This window comes from Poeciliopsis prolifica, unplaced genomic scaffold (genome assembly GCF_027474105.1).
Source record: "Poeciliopsis prolifica strain line A6 unplaced genomic scaffold, Auburn_PproV2 SCAFFOLD116, whole genome shotgun sequence".
NCBI lineage: Eukaryota > Metazoa > Chordata > Actinopteri > Cyprinodontiformes > Poeciliidae > Poeciliopsis > Poeciliopsis prolifica.
Window position 1 is genome coordinate 114,320 of NW_026562491.1, and position 15,681 is coordinate 130,000.

A 15,681-nucleotide genomic window follows, 5' to 3' on the forward strand; every position below is an offset into this window, starting at 1 on the left:
ATAATCGCTGATCAATGATCGGTAATCAATGATCAGTGATCAATGACCAGGTGACGTTTGCTGTGAATTCAGGACTTTCCTCAAAACCAAATGAAAGCGATTAAAAACAGAAGTTTGTAACTCACTTCTTTATCGCACCTGCTTCGGTTTTTAACATTTTGATGCATGAGTTTAAATCCTGCTGGTTCCGGTTCGGGTTCCGGTTCCTGTTCGGGTTCCGGTTCGGTTCACCTGTCTGCAGGTGAGGAAAGACGAGTCGAGCTGATCCGCAGCAGCAAACAGCGAGCTGAGAGCGCCCCCTGCTGGATCTGACAGGACAGCTGACCAGCCCCGCTGCCTCATGGGAAATGAAGTAAAACCAGTTAGAGAAACCAAAACTGAATCATTTCAATGAAGATCTCTCATTTTAAACGGACTAAATGTTTATTTCCTTTTTTTTAATCTTTTCACCGTATTATTGTCAGTGAATTCAGACTCATTTGATGCTTCAATTAATATTTCAGCTGCATTTAAAAATCAGAAGAAATTTTAAAGAGTGAATTTTGGCCTCATAAAATACAATAAAATTCAACCAAATTTAAATTTGATGCAGTTTGAAACAGGCAGGTAGAAGCTGTGACTCTGGCCATTTTAAACTGGGATTATTAATATAATAATAATTATTATTGAGCACTTTCATCTGTGGGAAAGAAACATTGTTTCTAAAAAGCCTCAAGGAATATTTGGACAGTTAGAGCGCCCCTAGTGGCGTCCAGATGGAAAATAATAGAGCTGTCAATTTTTAAAAAATCATAGAATAGAGCAAATTATATTCGGAATATCTTTTTAAGTAAATTTTGAGACTCTGTATTGTTTTGATGTGATTTTGGTCATAAAAACTTTATATTTCTGTACTAATTGTGGAAGTGATGGATGAAATGAGGCCAGCAGGTGGCGCTGTTCGTCTGTAGCAGTGAACAAACTTCTCATCTTTAAGGAGCAAAAGTTCAACTTAAGAAACAGCAGCTATTAAAAATTAAACTTTCTAATTAAAATAGAAAGATAAAACGTGTTTCACTTTTAGACATTTTCGCATCCAGGTCCAAATAATCTTATTGAACTAGTGATTTTTCATCAATATTAATTATTGATCGCAATAAGCTCCTATATTTTTGCCTGATTTAAAGTCTACTTAGATATGTGCTGTAGAAAACACTTTAAAAAATTATTTTTGTTTCTGCAGGAAACTGCAGCCTTTGATGTCCCGGGTTTTTTCCCAGCATGCATTGCAAACCTACAGTGGCCTGATGTAAACAGACTGATGTGTGTGGATGGCTTCTTCCTGTCAGAGCGGCTCTTCAGCCCGGGTCAGTACAGAACTTACTGAAGATGCAACAAGAGGAGGAGGAGAAGAAGAGTGATTGTTTATTGTTGGGGATAAATAAAGTCCAGCAGAACTGGAGCAGAACTTAAGGCGGATCCAACCCAAAGCGTCAGGCGCCATGCATCTGCAGCTTATTTACAGCAGCTCTGAGTTTCAGTCCACCTTAAAGGGGCAGCGCAGCGTTAGCATTAGCACAGGTTAGCAACGGTTCGGACATGTTGGTTCTGTTCGGGATAGTCGACCCAAAGGCACACGCTAACAACAGCAGCCTGGTTCTGGAAGGAGAACCAGGAACTGGGATCAGACCGAAGGTTCTGAAAGGTCCAAACGGTTCTGGAAAGAAAGCAGGAAGCAGTCCGCTGCTCGGCTGGACTCCGTCCTGATCCAGGTCCAATTCAGAACGAAACGTTATGAGTCAACTCAGAATGAAACTAATGACACAAACAGCTGCAGCGACTGCACTTTGACTAGGCCACACCGGAGGAGCTCAGCAGTGGTTGGAAATACGATAAACCATCAAAAAACAAAAACTGAAATTAAACCCATAGAAACTTTCCACATTTCTAACTTACTGAGCTGCTTTCTAACTTATTTAGTTTAAGATTAAAAGATGATTTTCTGCCAGCAGGTGGCGCTGTCAGTGGAAAACCTGGAAAATATATCAAATAAAACCACATAGAAATAAAATCGTTAAACAAGTAAAGTTAGTGGTGAAGAAAAACAAAAAGAAATTCACTGTAAGTTAGAGAATGTTGAGATGTAAAAATGAATTTCAAACTTCAGTTCTTCCCCTGAACTAAAATGAATGAACTAATCAAATCAGTGAACTAGTTCCTTTTCTTCTGAGGCGTTTGTATTCTGTGACAGATTTATTGTGTGTGCTGCTGCCGCCCGTCAATAAACCGCAGAGCTAAAACAACAACAATAATACTAATAATAATAATAATAATAATAATAGTAGTAGTGAGGTAACAGCGGCGCCTCCTGGTGGAAGCAGCAGTTAGACCATCCAGTGTGCTGATGAGGAAATCCACACAGTTTCTGATTATTGCTCAAGTCCAGACTTCACACTGATGGCCAATCAGAGCAAAGCTCAGCTGATTGGTGCGTCCATCGCTCAGGTTGAGTCTGATTGGCTGTGGTCGATCCATCCAACTCTTCACATTCTGTAAGCGGCTCCTCTGCTGATGATCAATATTGAAATCCTAATGCTGATTATTGGCAGCTGCAGTCAGAGTGACGCTGAGGGACCAGCAGTAGTCTTCCTCAGGACCTTCATCCAGCTCATGCATAGTTGAACAGCTGTGGATCGCCATCAGCTGCGTCTCCATGGAAACACAATATTTACAGGCGTGGAATCATCAATCATTAATTACTTGGTAAAATCGCACTAAAAAGATCAAACTGAAGCATCTCTGGTTGCCATAGAGACTCCGCCTCCTGCTCTGATTGGCTACGCCCACTGATTGAACGTCTTAAAGGTCCAGAACCCTCAGCGACACGTTGACCGTTAAAATCTAAAACCTGCAGCAGGAAGTCAGAGACGTGGTTTGGAACGGAACAATGACAGGTGAGGCTTTAAGGAGGAAGTGAAAAAAGTCCCACAGGAAGTGACATCCTGCAGGCTCTCCGTCATTGGCCAGCCAGATGATCAGCAGTGAAGATCTCTACGTTCATCCTTAAAGCTCCTCCTCTTCCTGAGGCTGGAGGCTGGAGGAGGTCCAGGTCCAGGTGGAGGTCCAGGTGGAGGTCCAGGTCCAGGTGGAGGTGGAGGTCCAGGTCCAGGTGGAGGTGAAGGTCCAGGTCCAGGTCCAGGTGGGTCAGTAGGAGGAGATGTCGGAGGAGCTGCTGCTGTTGCTGGTGGAGGTCTGAGCTCTCTTGATGTAGAGATTCAGCAGCTTCATCTGCAGAACAGCAGAAAGTCACTTTATGGAATAATTGTTCTTAAATTATGATAACTTTGGGTAAATATATCCTGGTTCTGCTGCGTCATGAGACTGAGGGTAACGGCGTGTCTGGATGCAGGCAGGCAGACAGAGGCATTGTGGGTAACGGCGTACCTTGCTGCCGGTCAGCTGGGACAGGTGGGGCTTGAGCTCCTCTCCGATGACGGCGTAGACGGCCACCAGGCAGAAGACGCTGGCCTTGCGGACGCTGCTCTCCGTGTTGTCGTAGCCCTGCAGCAGGCCGGGGATGACGTCCGGCAGCAGCTGCAGCAGCGGCTCCCTGCAGACGCGCTCCACCGCGCGGGTCTGCATCTTGATGGCGGCCAGGTTGACGGGGTAATCGGTGGTCTGGACGATGGGGCACAGCACCTTGATGCACTGCTCCGGGTGGATGGAGCCGGCCAGGGCGCAGGCCGCCTCCTCGGCCGCACGCACCACCTGGAGGAGGAAGAGCAGCAACGTCTTCTTCACAAACTGAGTCAAAGTGACCTGAGATGCATTGAACTTGAAGTTTTTCTGCAGTCAGTGAGCAGCAAATGATGACATCATGTTCATCATCTTAGCCGTGTTGCTGTGCAGCGGCGGCAGCAGCTTTCGGCGCCTCACCTCTTTGTGCGAGTCCTTGTGAGCCTCCAGCGTCTTCATGATGGTCAGCTCTGCGTAGTTCTTGAACCGGGCCGGCTGGTTCCGCAGGATCTCCTTCAGAACCCGGAGAGCCAGCGCCCGGACCGAGTGCTGCGAGAGACGGAGCGGGTCACGACCGATGACGGATCACTTCACAGCAAACAGTCGACACATTTTACACTTTGACTCTTAAAAACTGTCATTCTGTGAGGAATGTTTCCCCACAGGAAGTGGAAGACATTGTTAGTTTCCAAAATAAAACACCTACAGTCAAACAGGTTCTGATAAATGCTAATGATCTCACGACATTGTGAGTCAGTACCGGTCCGGTTGGACTCACGTCCTTGTCCCCAGCGTCTCCAGCAGCAGCAGCAGCAGGGTCTTGAAGTGTTCGTCCCACACCAGCAGGCTGTCCTCGCGGGCCACCTTCAGCAGCTCCAGCAGAGTCCCCCGCCTGTCCTCCTGGTCCCCGGCCTGGGACAGCTCCTTCAGCAGCTCCCCCACCAGCTCCAGCTGCTCCGCCGACCCGGCTGCAGCCACACAGAACCGTGTTAGGACGGGAAGCGGCGGTTCTGCTGAAGCTCTGGGTTTGTTACCTGGAAAGCTCTTGGCGTTCAGCGTCTTGTTTTCTCTGCACTCCTGCCGCCGGCCTGCAGGGGGAGCCAAAGTTAGACAGAGACGGACCCGGCAAGCCGCCGCAGGACGTCCAGCTCACCGTCTCTCTGCGGCTCGGCGCCGTCCTCCGGGCCGGGCTTCTCCGGCGAGCCGTCCGTGTAGTTGTAGGGGTTGTACTCCCTGAAGCGCAGCCCGGAAATGAGCAAGGCGAAGGCGTGTTCAGCAGGGACGTCTTGTTGTCCAGAGCCGTCCTGCCGCCCTCCGTCACGTCGCCACAGAACCGGTGCTCTGGGTTCGACGGCGCCGCCACGCCGGCCTGGAAGCAGAACAGCCATGTGACGTCTAGACCCAGCCTGGTGGGACGAGGCGGCGTGAACACACTGACCGTTCCGTCCCGCTTCGCGTCCCGCTTCCCGTCCCGCCGCAGAGACTCCACCGGCTCCTCCTGGCTGCGGAAGCTGAAGCTCTGGATGGCCTCAGAGACGCCGCGCAGGGAGCAGAACAGATCCTCGGTGTTCAGGTTCTCACTGTCGTACTCCAGCATGCTGCAACAGAGGAGCACAGGCTGAAGGTGCTGCTGCTACTGCAGGAGACACTGAATGGACGAGTCCTGCAGGACATGGATCAGTCCTGGACTCTGTCCTCCAAACCACTGGACCCGTTTATTCAAACTGGACCAACAACAGTCCAACAGGGTGGCACAGGTCACCGAAAGGTTAGCACAGCTAACGTTAAGTCGCTCATCAGAAAACATGAGCAATGCTAACGCTAAAGGCTAAATCATAAATATTATGTATCCTGACCCTGAAGCATTAGACACCATCATCAGATAATGCGCTAAATGAAACCATGTCAAAGAAGCAACACGTCGCCCTCTATAGGATCAAATCTGTATTAATAAATGTTGAACACGAGTCGACTCTAAAACATTAGCTTAAATGAGCTCTGCTATTAGCGCATTAGCTGCTTAGCTAACCCTAGCCTAGTGCCACCACTGGGTTTGGTCCATGCCTAGCAAAGCCTCTATGGGTCGAGGAACCTGGATGGACATGATGTTGATGAGGTCAGACCACACCTGGGACAACAGGTGAGTCAAACAGACGATGGGTGGAGGGTGGGGGCGGGGTTACCTGGGAGAGTACGCTCGCCGTAAGGCCTTGAGGGAGGCAGAGGGAGGAAGAGGGGAGGGAAGGGAGGAGGGTATTTGGAGAGGCCGTCGGCGCTCCAGCCCCACAGCCGACTGCAGCGGGGGAGGGGGAGAGAGGTTAGAGTCTGGGTCCTGACCGGAGGCCGCCGGGTCAGGACGTCCCGTTTCACCTGGGGGAGAGGTGGTTGGTGGGCGAGGTCAGCGGGCTGCTGCGGCTGCCGGGGGGTCGGCAGGCGTCCGGCCGGCCGAGTCGCCGGAGCCTCCTGGAGCAAGCAGAAGGTCAAAGGTTGTGGAGGAAACCTGCAGTCACACCTGAGTGACGTTTCTCCTCATCGTCTCCAGATCAGCTTCGTTTGAGTCAAAGTTTAAACGTGGAATAAAAGCGTTTTCCAAAGGTCATCAGAGGTCACCGCACTACCTTCAGACTGACACTGCTTAGTACAATTGGCAAAGGTCAGGTGAAGGGCGTTACCGTGGCGACGCCGGCGCTCCGCAGGTGGCTGTGCAGCAGCTTGGTGGTTCCGTCCTGGAAGGTTTTGGGCAGCGCTCCCAGCAGCATGGTGAACTCTGGGTGTTGAGCTCAAACAGGGCGATCAGAACCACCTGGGCCGCCTGCAAGACACAAACCGGACCGGATGACGTCACCGGTTCCCCGTGCCTCCACCGGGGGGCGCCGCCGCCGACCGGAACCTGCAGAACGGGTCAGAGCCGTGTTAGCCAGGCGGCGGACATGCAGTCAGAAAGGAAAGCAGCTTCTGCAGACGCATGCAGCAGCTGCAGAGAAACAGGAGCCAGGTTAGTGACAGAGCCCGGTTCTGACCCAAAAACCGCCCGGTTCTGACCCAAAAACTGTCTGGGTCTGACCCGAAAACCGCCTGGTTCTGACCCGATTCCGCCCCGGTTCTGACCCAAAAATCTGACCCGAAAACGCCCGGTTCTGACCCGGTTGTTGCCCCGTTCTGGACCCGGTTGTTGCCCCGTTGTGACGTGGTTGTTGCCCCGTTCTGACCCGATTGTTGCCCCGTTGTGACCCGATTGTTGCCCGTTGTGGACCCGATTGTTGCCCCGTTCTGACCCGTTGTTGCCCCGTTCTGACCCCCGGTTGTTGCCACGTTCTGACCCGGTTGTTGCCCCGTTCTGACCCGGTTTGTTGCCCGTTGCTGACGGTTATTGCCCCGTTCTGACCCGGTTGTTGCCACGTTCTGACCCGGTTGTTGCCCGGTTGTGACCCGGTTGTTGTTGCCCCGTGCTGACACGGTTATTGCCCCGTTCTGACCCGATTGTTGCCCCGTTGTGACCGGTTGTTGCCCCGTTCTGACCCGGTTGTGCCCCGTTCTGACCCGGTTGTTGCCCGGTTGTGACCGGTTGTTGCCCGTTCTGACCCGGTGTTGCCCCGTTCTGACCCGGTTGTTGCCCCGTTCTGACCCGGTTGTTGGCCCCGTTCTGACCCCGGTTGTTGCCCCTTCTGACCGGTTGTTGCCCCGTTCTGACCCGGTTGTTGCCCGGTTGTGACCGGTTGTTGCCCCGTCTGACCCGGTTGTTGCCCTGTTCTGACGCGGTTGTTGCCCCGTTTCTGACCCGGTTGTTGCCCTGTCGACCCGGTTGTTGCCCCGTTCTGACCGGTTTGTTGCCCCGTTCTGACCCGGTTGTTGCCCCGTTGTGACGGTTGTTGCCCCGTTCTGACCCAGTTGTTGCCCCGTTGACCCTGGTTGTTGCCCGTTGTGACCCGATTGTTGCCCAGTGTGACCCGATTGTTGCCCCGTTGTGACCGGTTGTTGCCCGTTGTGACCCGGTTGTTGCCCCGTTCTGACCCGGTTTGTTGCCCCGTTCTGACCCGGTTGTTGCCCCGTTCTGACGCGGTTGTTGCCCCGTTCTGACCCGGTTTGTTGCCCCGTTCTGACCCGGTTGTTGCCCGTCCTGACCCGGTTGTTGCCCCCGTTCTGACCCGGTTGTGCCCCGTTGTGACGTGTTGTTGCCCCGTTCTGACCCAGTTGTTGCCCCGTTTGTGACCCGGTTGCCCCGTTGTGACCCGGTTGTTGCCCGTTGTGACCCGGTTGTTGCCCCGTTGTGACCCGGTTGTTGCCCCGTTGTGACCCGGTTGTTGCTCCGTTGTGACCCGGTTGTTGCCCCGTTGTGAACCGTTGTTGCCCCGTTGTGACCCGGTTGTTGCCCTGTTGTGACCCGGTTGTTGCCCCGTTCTGACCCTGTTCTGACCCGGTTGTTGCTCCGTTGTGACCCGGTGTTGCCCCGTTTGTTGTTGCCCGTTCTGACCCGGTTGTTTGCCGGTTGTGACCCGGTTGTTGCCCCGTGCTGACACGGTTATTGCCCGTTCTGACCGATTGTTGCCCGTTGTGACCGGTTGTTGCCCCGTTCTGACCCGGTTGTTGCCCCGTTCTGACCCGGTTGTTGCCCGGTTGTGACCCGGTTGTTGCCCCGTTCTGACCCGGTTGTTGCCCGTTCTGACCCGGTTGTTGCCCCGTTCTGACCCGGTTGTTGCCCCGTTCTGACCCGGTTGTTGCCCCGTTGTGACGTGGTTGTTGCCCCGTTCTGACCCGGTTGTTGCCCCGTTGTGACCCGGTTGTTGCCCCGTTGTGACCCGATTGTTGCCCCGTTGTGACCCGATTGTTGCCCCGTTCTGACCCGGTTGTTGCTCCGTTGTGACCCGGTTGTTGCCCCGTTCTGACCCGGTTGTTGCCCCGTTCTGACCCGGTTGTTGCCCCGTTCTGACGCGGTTGTTGCCCCGTTCTGACCCGGTTGTTGCCCCGTCCTGACCCGGTTGTTGCCCCGTTCTGACCCGGTTGTTGCCCCGTTGTGACGCGGTTGTTGCCCCGTTCTGACCCGGTTGTTGCCCCGTTGTGACCCGGTTGTTGCCCCGTTGTGACCCGGTTGTTGCTCCGTTGTGACCCGGTTGTTGCCCGTTGTGACCCGGTTGTTGCCCCGTTGTGACCCGGTTGTTGCTCCGTTGTGACCCGGTTGTTGCCCCGTTCTGACGCGGTTGTTGCCCCGTTCTGACCCGGTTGTTGCCCCGTTCTGACCCGGTTGTTGCCCCGTCCTGACCCGGTTGTTGCCCCGTTCTGACCCGGTTGTTGCCCCGTTGTGACGTGGTTGTTGCCCCGTTCTGACCCGGTTGTTGCCCGGTTGTGACCCGGTTGTTGCCCCGTTCTGACCCGGTTGTTGCCCCGTTCTGACCCGGTTGTTGCCCCGTTCTGACCCGGTTGTTGCCCCGTTGTGACGCGGTTGTTGCCCGTTCTGACCCGGTTGTTGCCGTCTGACCCGGTTGTTGCCCCGTTCTGACCCGGTTGTTGCCCCGTTGTGACGTGGTTGTTGCCCCGTTCTGACCCGGTTGTTGCCCCGTTCTGACCCGGTTGTTCCCGTTGTGACCCGGTTGTTGCCCCGTTCTGACCCAGTTGTTGCCCCGTTCTGACGCGGTTGTTGCCCGTTCTGACCCGGTTGTTGCCCCGTTATGACCCGGTTGTTGCCCCGTCCTGACCCGGTTGTTGCCCCGTTCTGACCCGGTTGTTGCCCGTTCTGACCCGGTTGTTGCCCCGTTCTGACCCGGTTGTTGCCCCGTTCTGACCCGGTTGTTGCCCCGTTCTGACCGGTTGTTGCCCCGTTCTGACCCGGTTGTTGCCCCGTTCTGACCCGGTTGTTGCCCCGTTCTGACCCGGTTGTTGCCCCGTTCTGACCCGGTTGTTGCCCCGTTCTGACCCGGTTGTTGCCCCGTTCTGACCCGGTTGTTGCCCCGTTCTGACGCGGTTGTTGCCCCGTTCTGACCCGGTTGTTGCCCCGTTCTGACCCGGTTGTTGCCCGTCCTGACCCGGTTGTTGCCCCGTTCTGACCCGGTTGTTGCCCCGTTGTGACGTGGTTGTTGCCCCGTTCTGACCGGTTGTTGCCCCGTTGACCGGTTGTTGCCCCGTTCTGACCCGGTTGTTGCCCCGTCCTGACCCGGTTGTTGCCCGTTCTGACCCGGTTGTTGCCCCGTTGTGACGTGGTTGTTGCCCCGTTCTGACCCGGTTGTTGCCCGTCCTGACCCGGTTGTTGCCCCGTTCTGACCCGGTTGTTGCCCCGTTCTGACCCAGTTGTTGCCCCGTTGTGACCCGGTTGTTGCCCCGTTGTGACCCGATTGTTGCCCAGTTTGACCCGGTTGTTGCCCCGTTGTGACCCGGTTGTTGCTCCGTTGTGACCCGGTTGTTGCCCCGTTCTGACCCGGTTGTTGCCCGTTGTGACCCGGTTGTTGCCCCGTTGTGACCCGGTTGTTGCCCCGTTCTGACCCGGTTGTTGCTCCGTTGTGACCCGGTTGTTGCTCCGTTGTGACCCGGTTGTTGCCCCGTTGTGACCCGGTTGTTGCTCCGTTGTGACCCGGTTGTTGCCCCGTTGTGACCCGGTTGTTGCTCCGTTGTGACCCGGTTGTTGCCCGTTGTGACCCGGTTGTTGCTCCGTTGTGACCCGGTTGTTGCCCCGTTCTGACCCGGTTGTTGCCCCGTTCTGACCCGGTTGTTGCCGGTTGTGACCCCGTTGTTGCCCGTTCTGACCCGGTTGTTGCCCCGTTCTGACGCGGTTGTTGCCCCGTTCTCACCCGGTTGTTGCCCGTTCTGACCCGGTTGTTGCCCCGTTCTGACGCGGTTGTTGCCCCGTTCTGACCTGGTTGTTGCCCCGTTCTGACGCGGTTGTTGCCCCGTTCTGACGCGGTTGTTGCCCCGTTCTGACCCGGTTGTTGCCCCGTCCTGACCCGGTTGTTGCCCAGTTGTGACCCGGTTGTTGCCCCTCTCATGCCGGCTCTACCTGCTTGCACCTCTCCTCCAGTTGCCCCTCCCGGGGCAGAGAGGCGGTGGAGCTGCGATCCTCACCTGCCCAGGTGTGGAGCGTCTGAGGGCGGAGAAACATTCATGGTCTCGTTGTCACCATCAGTTATTGATTATGTGAACGGTTATTTCTGCCAGAGGATCAATAACTGTATAAATGATCAAATGAGGCAAAAGAGAAGCAAATAATAACAATAGTTTTATGAGTTGATCAAATTGATCTATTTCTAGAAACTGTCTCTGTTCATCTTAAGTCTTTAGATCTTGTTTTGGACATTTTGATGTTTTTCTCTCATCCTTTGATCTGCTACAATCTTTCTAATCTTTGATCCCAATAATGCCATAAGTTCTAAGGTTCTGAATCCTGCCGGCCGGTCCAGGACGGTTCCTATGATGCACTGCGCGGTACCTTGCGGACGTCGGCGCTCTTGGGCTCGGTGGTCCAGGTGATGATGCGTGAGACGGCGAGGCGCGTCTCGCTGGAGTTGACGAAGTGGGCCGGGTCCATGAGTCGGGCCAGAGCCTGGATGTAGCGCAGGATGGCCACCTTGACCTTCAGGTTGGGCGTCTGGGTCTGATCCACGATGAACCGCATCAGGATGTTGAACTGCAGCTCCAGAGGGAACGACTCCCTGAGGGACGCCACAAACCAATCATCTGACATTATTGAAAGGCTAAACAACCAATCAGCAGGAGGCTGCCTCTTTCACAATAAAAGCCCCGGTCTCTCGTTGGGCTACAACATAACCATCCTCCGGTTCTGGTTCTGGTTCTGACCTGGTGACGTCCAGAGCCTTCTGGACCTTGGCCTGGACCGAGCCCAGCAGGTCGGCGCCCATCTTCTTCAGCAGCTGGGTGAGCAGGACGAAGAGCCAGTCCTGCAGGTCGTCCCGGTGCAGGACGATAAAGTCCACCAGCGTCTCCAGGAACATGCTGAACACCTGGCAGGTGAGGAAGAGGAGGGTCAGGACCAGGAGGAAGGAGACAAAGAGCAGCTGCAGGGAGGAACCACTTACTCTCTGGGTTTGTTAGAGTCCAGTGCAGAGAGCAACATGCAACAGAGAACACTGAGTTAGTCCAAGCTGCTTCCTGCCTACAGTCTGACAGGAAGTGACATATTTCTGCTTCCTGTCAGGAGGTCCTCACCTTGCTGTGCGGGTCTGCAAACATCCTGGTGAAGATCTCACAGAGTCGCTTCAGCTCCACACGGCTGGAGGCAAACAGAGTCTGTTCAGGCTCACGCAGAAACAACAAGCTCTCTGATTGGCTGGCCTGCCAGGCCACGCCCACCTCAGCTGCCAATCAGATGGTTCATTGAAACTCTACTAGTTTTCTGTGCTCCATGTCCTCCTTGTTTCTGTTGCTGATTGTTTCATATTTATGGTTTTAAAAAGCAACGTATTGATTCGTATCTAAATGTAAATGAACGAGTTTCTGTTGAAGTTAAAGGTTTTTGCGTCTCAGTGATTCATGGGCCCACCTGAGCGACCTCTGGCCCTTCAGCAGGTTCTGCAGGCCCAGCAGGCCCTCCTTCCTCTCCGACCAGTTGGAGCTGGCGCAGTGGTTCAGGACCTCCGCCACGTCCTCCGTCTGCCGCAGGAAGTGGGGCCGGCGCCGCCGCTCCTGGAGCTGAAGGAGCGCTCGGAGCAGGCTGGAGGCGTCGCTGTTGGCGTCGTCGTCAGAGTAGATACCGGGAGACTCGAAGCGCCGCCGGACGGGCCGCCGCTGTCGGAGGAGAACCAGAGTGAGCAGGAAGCCTGACGGCGGCCGGACAGACGGACATGCTGACGGACGGAGAGTTTGCTGAGGATGAAAGTCTCTGAAACACGCTGCATGCAGGCACACAGGATCTACTACCTTACTACTCCTGGAGTCTCCCAACAGCTGGAAGTCATAAGAAACCCGACATCAGCACCACGGAGCTCAGATCAGACAGAGAGAGGGAAACTGCAGCTGCTTCCTACCAGAGCGTCGGCCACGGCCGCCTCCACCTCGGTGCCCGTTCAGGACCCGCATGGCGTTGACGGAGGCCGAGATCCGGGCCTGATGGGCCAGGCGGTCTGAGGAGGAAGAGACAGCAGGGTCAGACGGGACAGCATCATCATCATCATCATCATTGTCACATCACCGAATAAACAGAATCTTACCAACTACTATTGTCTAGTTTCTACTGCCAATGTATTGATATAGGAGTTTGTTTTCAGTCAATAATGTCTTAAAGGGACAGAACTTTGTGTGTGTAGCTCATTTTAGTACCTATGTTTCCTCCGGTTTTTATAAAATGCTAAATATATGTCAAATATGACTTCAAAAAAATTAGACTTCTTGATTTAAGGTCTCTGTCCCTTTAAGAAGATCCTGCTCTTTCTGAAGCTCCGCCTCCAACAAGTCATCCCAACATGGCTCCTCTATTTTCTACCAGCTCAGCAGTTCCACCAGCTGTTTGCTAATTCGCTTGGCTAGTCTGAAGGATCACAGTGGGGGAGGAGCTACACCTCGAAGGCGGAGCTAAGTCCACCAGGTGTTTAGCAGGGGTTGCCATGGAGATTAAAGGATTTCTCAAAGAAGAAAGAAGCAAACAGAGCAACAACGCAGGAAAACCATCAAAACATGATGGAAAGCTTAAGAAGTCCATGTTACATAATACTGACGCTTTTGTACTAAAACATTTTCATCAACACTAAGGAATTACTGACCTAAAACAAGCTGCTGCATCGTGATGAAAAGTTAGTTTTGTCTTATTTCACCTGCAGTCAGGTTTAACTGTTATTTATTTTTAATAAAACCAGACAAACGACTTGGTGAGACTTTGTGTTTTTACAGTGTGAGTCTTGGACCCAAAGCAACCAGGAACCTGAAGCAGCTCAAACTTCAGTAGAGATGCAACACAAGGCGCAGCAGGACGGCTCCTGAAATCAGCAGCAAGCCCAGGCATGTCTCCTGGTACTCTTAACCTTTGACCGCAGCATGGGGCTGTTGACTCAGCCATGCAGGTAAATGAGCATGAATAAATGAGGAGGGTCAGAGTTCACCTGAGCAGCCCTCTGCAGAGGACAGGGCGCTGGTGGAACGGGAATGAGGCCGGCTGGCTGCAGGAGGAAACAGAAACCACAGCAGGTCCCTCACTCTGAGGCGTCTAAAGCAGACGCTGGCAGCTCAGGGGCCGCGGGGTCACGGGGTCACAGGGCCACAGGGCCGCGGTCAGGTACTCACCCAGTGGGGAGAAGCCCCTGGCGGGGCTGGTGTCGCGGCTGCTCTCGCGACTGGTTTCCCGGCTGCAGCCCTGACTCATGCTGGGCCGAGGGATCCGGCTCCGGGCTGCAGAGTCCGGACGGAGAGGACAGGAGAAGAGGACAGGAGAAGAGGACAGCGCTTCATGCAGTGAGTTACAAAGGCTGGGTTAGACAGCAGGAGGACAACACGGAGGAGGAGCATGCAGGATCTGTGTCCAAATGGTGGAGAAACCAGGAAACATGGCAACATGGCCAACGGCAGGGCTGTGTTCTCCTTCCTGTTCTCCTTCCTGTTCTCCTTCCTGTTCTCCTTCCTGTTCTCCTTCCTGTCAGCTTTCATCACGTCTGGCTTCATTTTACCAAGAAAACAATAAAACTGCAGCAGTTTGCAGATGATATCCAGGTTTTCATAAAGTATTTACATAACTATAACATCTACACATTAAAAATAATTTTGTGTCATTGATTACATTTTTCTGAATATTATCTGCAGCCAAAATTACAAATAATTTATCAGGATAATAAATAAAGGTTTATTCTATGTGTGATGAATCTTTATAAAAATAAGTTTTACTTTCTGAAATGAGACAAAAGATGGTTTAAAAAGTGAAACTTTCTCACCTAAATGTTTTATTTTGTAGATAATTTTGGTCAAAAGTTCTCATGATGTTATGAATTTTACTACATGCATAAAAATTATTAGTCTTTACTTAAAAATCTAATTTTAAATAACAAAATATATTCGAATCACTGGATATAACAGAACATCATTTTCTTCCAGTCAGACCAGGTTCTGTGGATCTGGGCCTGTTGCCTATCAGCGGTTCTTACCGGCTGAGGTTCTGGTCGGACTGGTCTCTCGGCTGCAGCCCTGGCTGCGGTGACCTCGGGGTCGCGTCTTGTCGCTCGCGCTGCAGGGGGCGCCGTTGCTGCCTGCGGCGGGCCTCAGGATCCGGCCGTACGTGGAGCCGAGCGGGCGGCCCGGAGAACCGGACCGGCTGCCGGCTGAAACCAACAGAACCGGGTCAGTGGACCAGAAACGAACCGAGGCGTCGGATTCTTCACTCACGCTGGGACTGAGAGACGACCTGCCCTCGGCTCCGGCCGGCCGTCGCGGCGGGACCGGTTCCGGCGCTCGTCCTCCTGGTCCGGACTCGCCCTGAGGATGAAGACAAGATGATGAAGGACAACCCGTGATACCTGAGAGGCGGGCGGAGCCGGACAGACGTTCTGGTTCTGACCGAGCGAAGCGTAGGATCCAGGAGGAAGAGCGGCGGCGGCGCTGACGGCGGGCATCCTGCTGCGGGCGCTGGCGCTGGCGTTGACGTCGACGTCGCTGCGGGATCGCTGCAGAGCGCCTGGAGACGAGGCGGCTCCAGGCCTGCAGGGGGCGCTGGCTGCAGGTCCAACAGCTTCCAGTTAGTTGTTGCTCTGCACTTTACAATGTTTTTATTAAATATAATAATTAAAAATGAGATGAAATTATGACAAGTTAATTTTATTTGAATTTTTGTTTTTATTGCAGTTAAACTGTTTATCTCTAACACCTGTAATCAGGTCAGTGAGGTAATATCACTGCTGAAAACGATGAAGATTTGAACTGTTGATGTTTTTTAGTTATATTTTTTATCAGCTGGTTTTATTTTCATGCATTTATGCTTTTAAAACTAAAGTTGTTTGTTATTTCATCTCTCTGTCTACTCAATGTTAATGTGACACTAGAATAATTAAAACATCCATCAATATATTACATTCATATGTGATACATTGAAATGCATGACCACAATAAAAACTGAAATAAACAAAATAGTATTTTATGATTATATAGGAAATATTATGCAATCAAATGATAATTAAATGTGATGAAACAAAGCAGGTTTCAATGTTGAGGTGTGATGTGTTGACCTTGATGTTGACCTTGATGTTGACCTCTGCTGCTGCTGCTTCCTGC

The 15,681-nt window shown here is 53.1% G+C and overlaps 1 pseudogene; it reads right to left on the reverse strand.

Moving 5' to 3' along the window:
• Nucleotides 1-1,380: 1,380 nt before the first annotated feature.
• Nucleotides 1,381-15,681, reverse strand: part of LOC129354688 (CLIP-associating protein 1-like) — a 27,821-nt pseudogene continuing 13,520 nt past the window's right edge.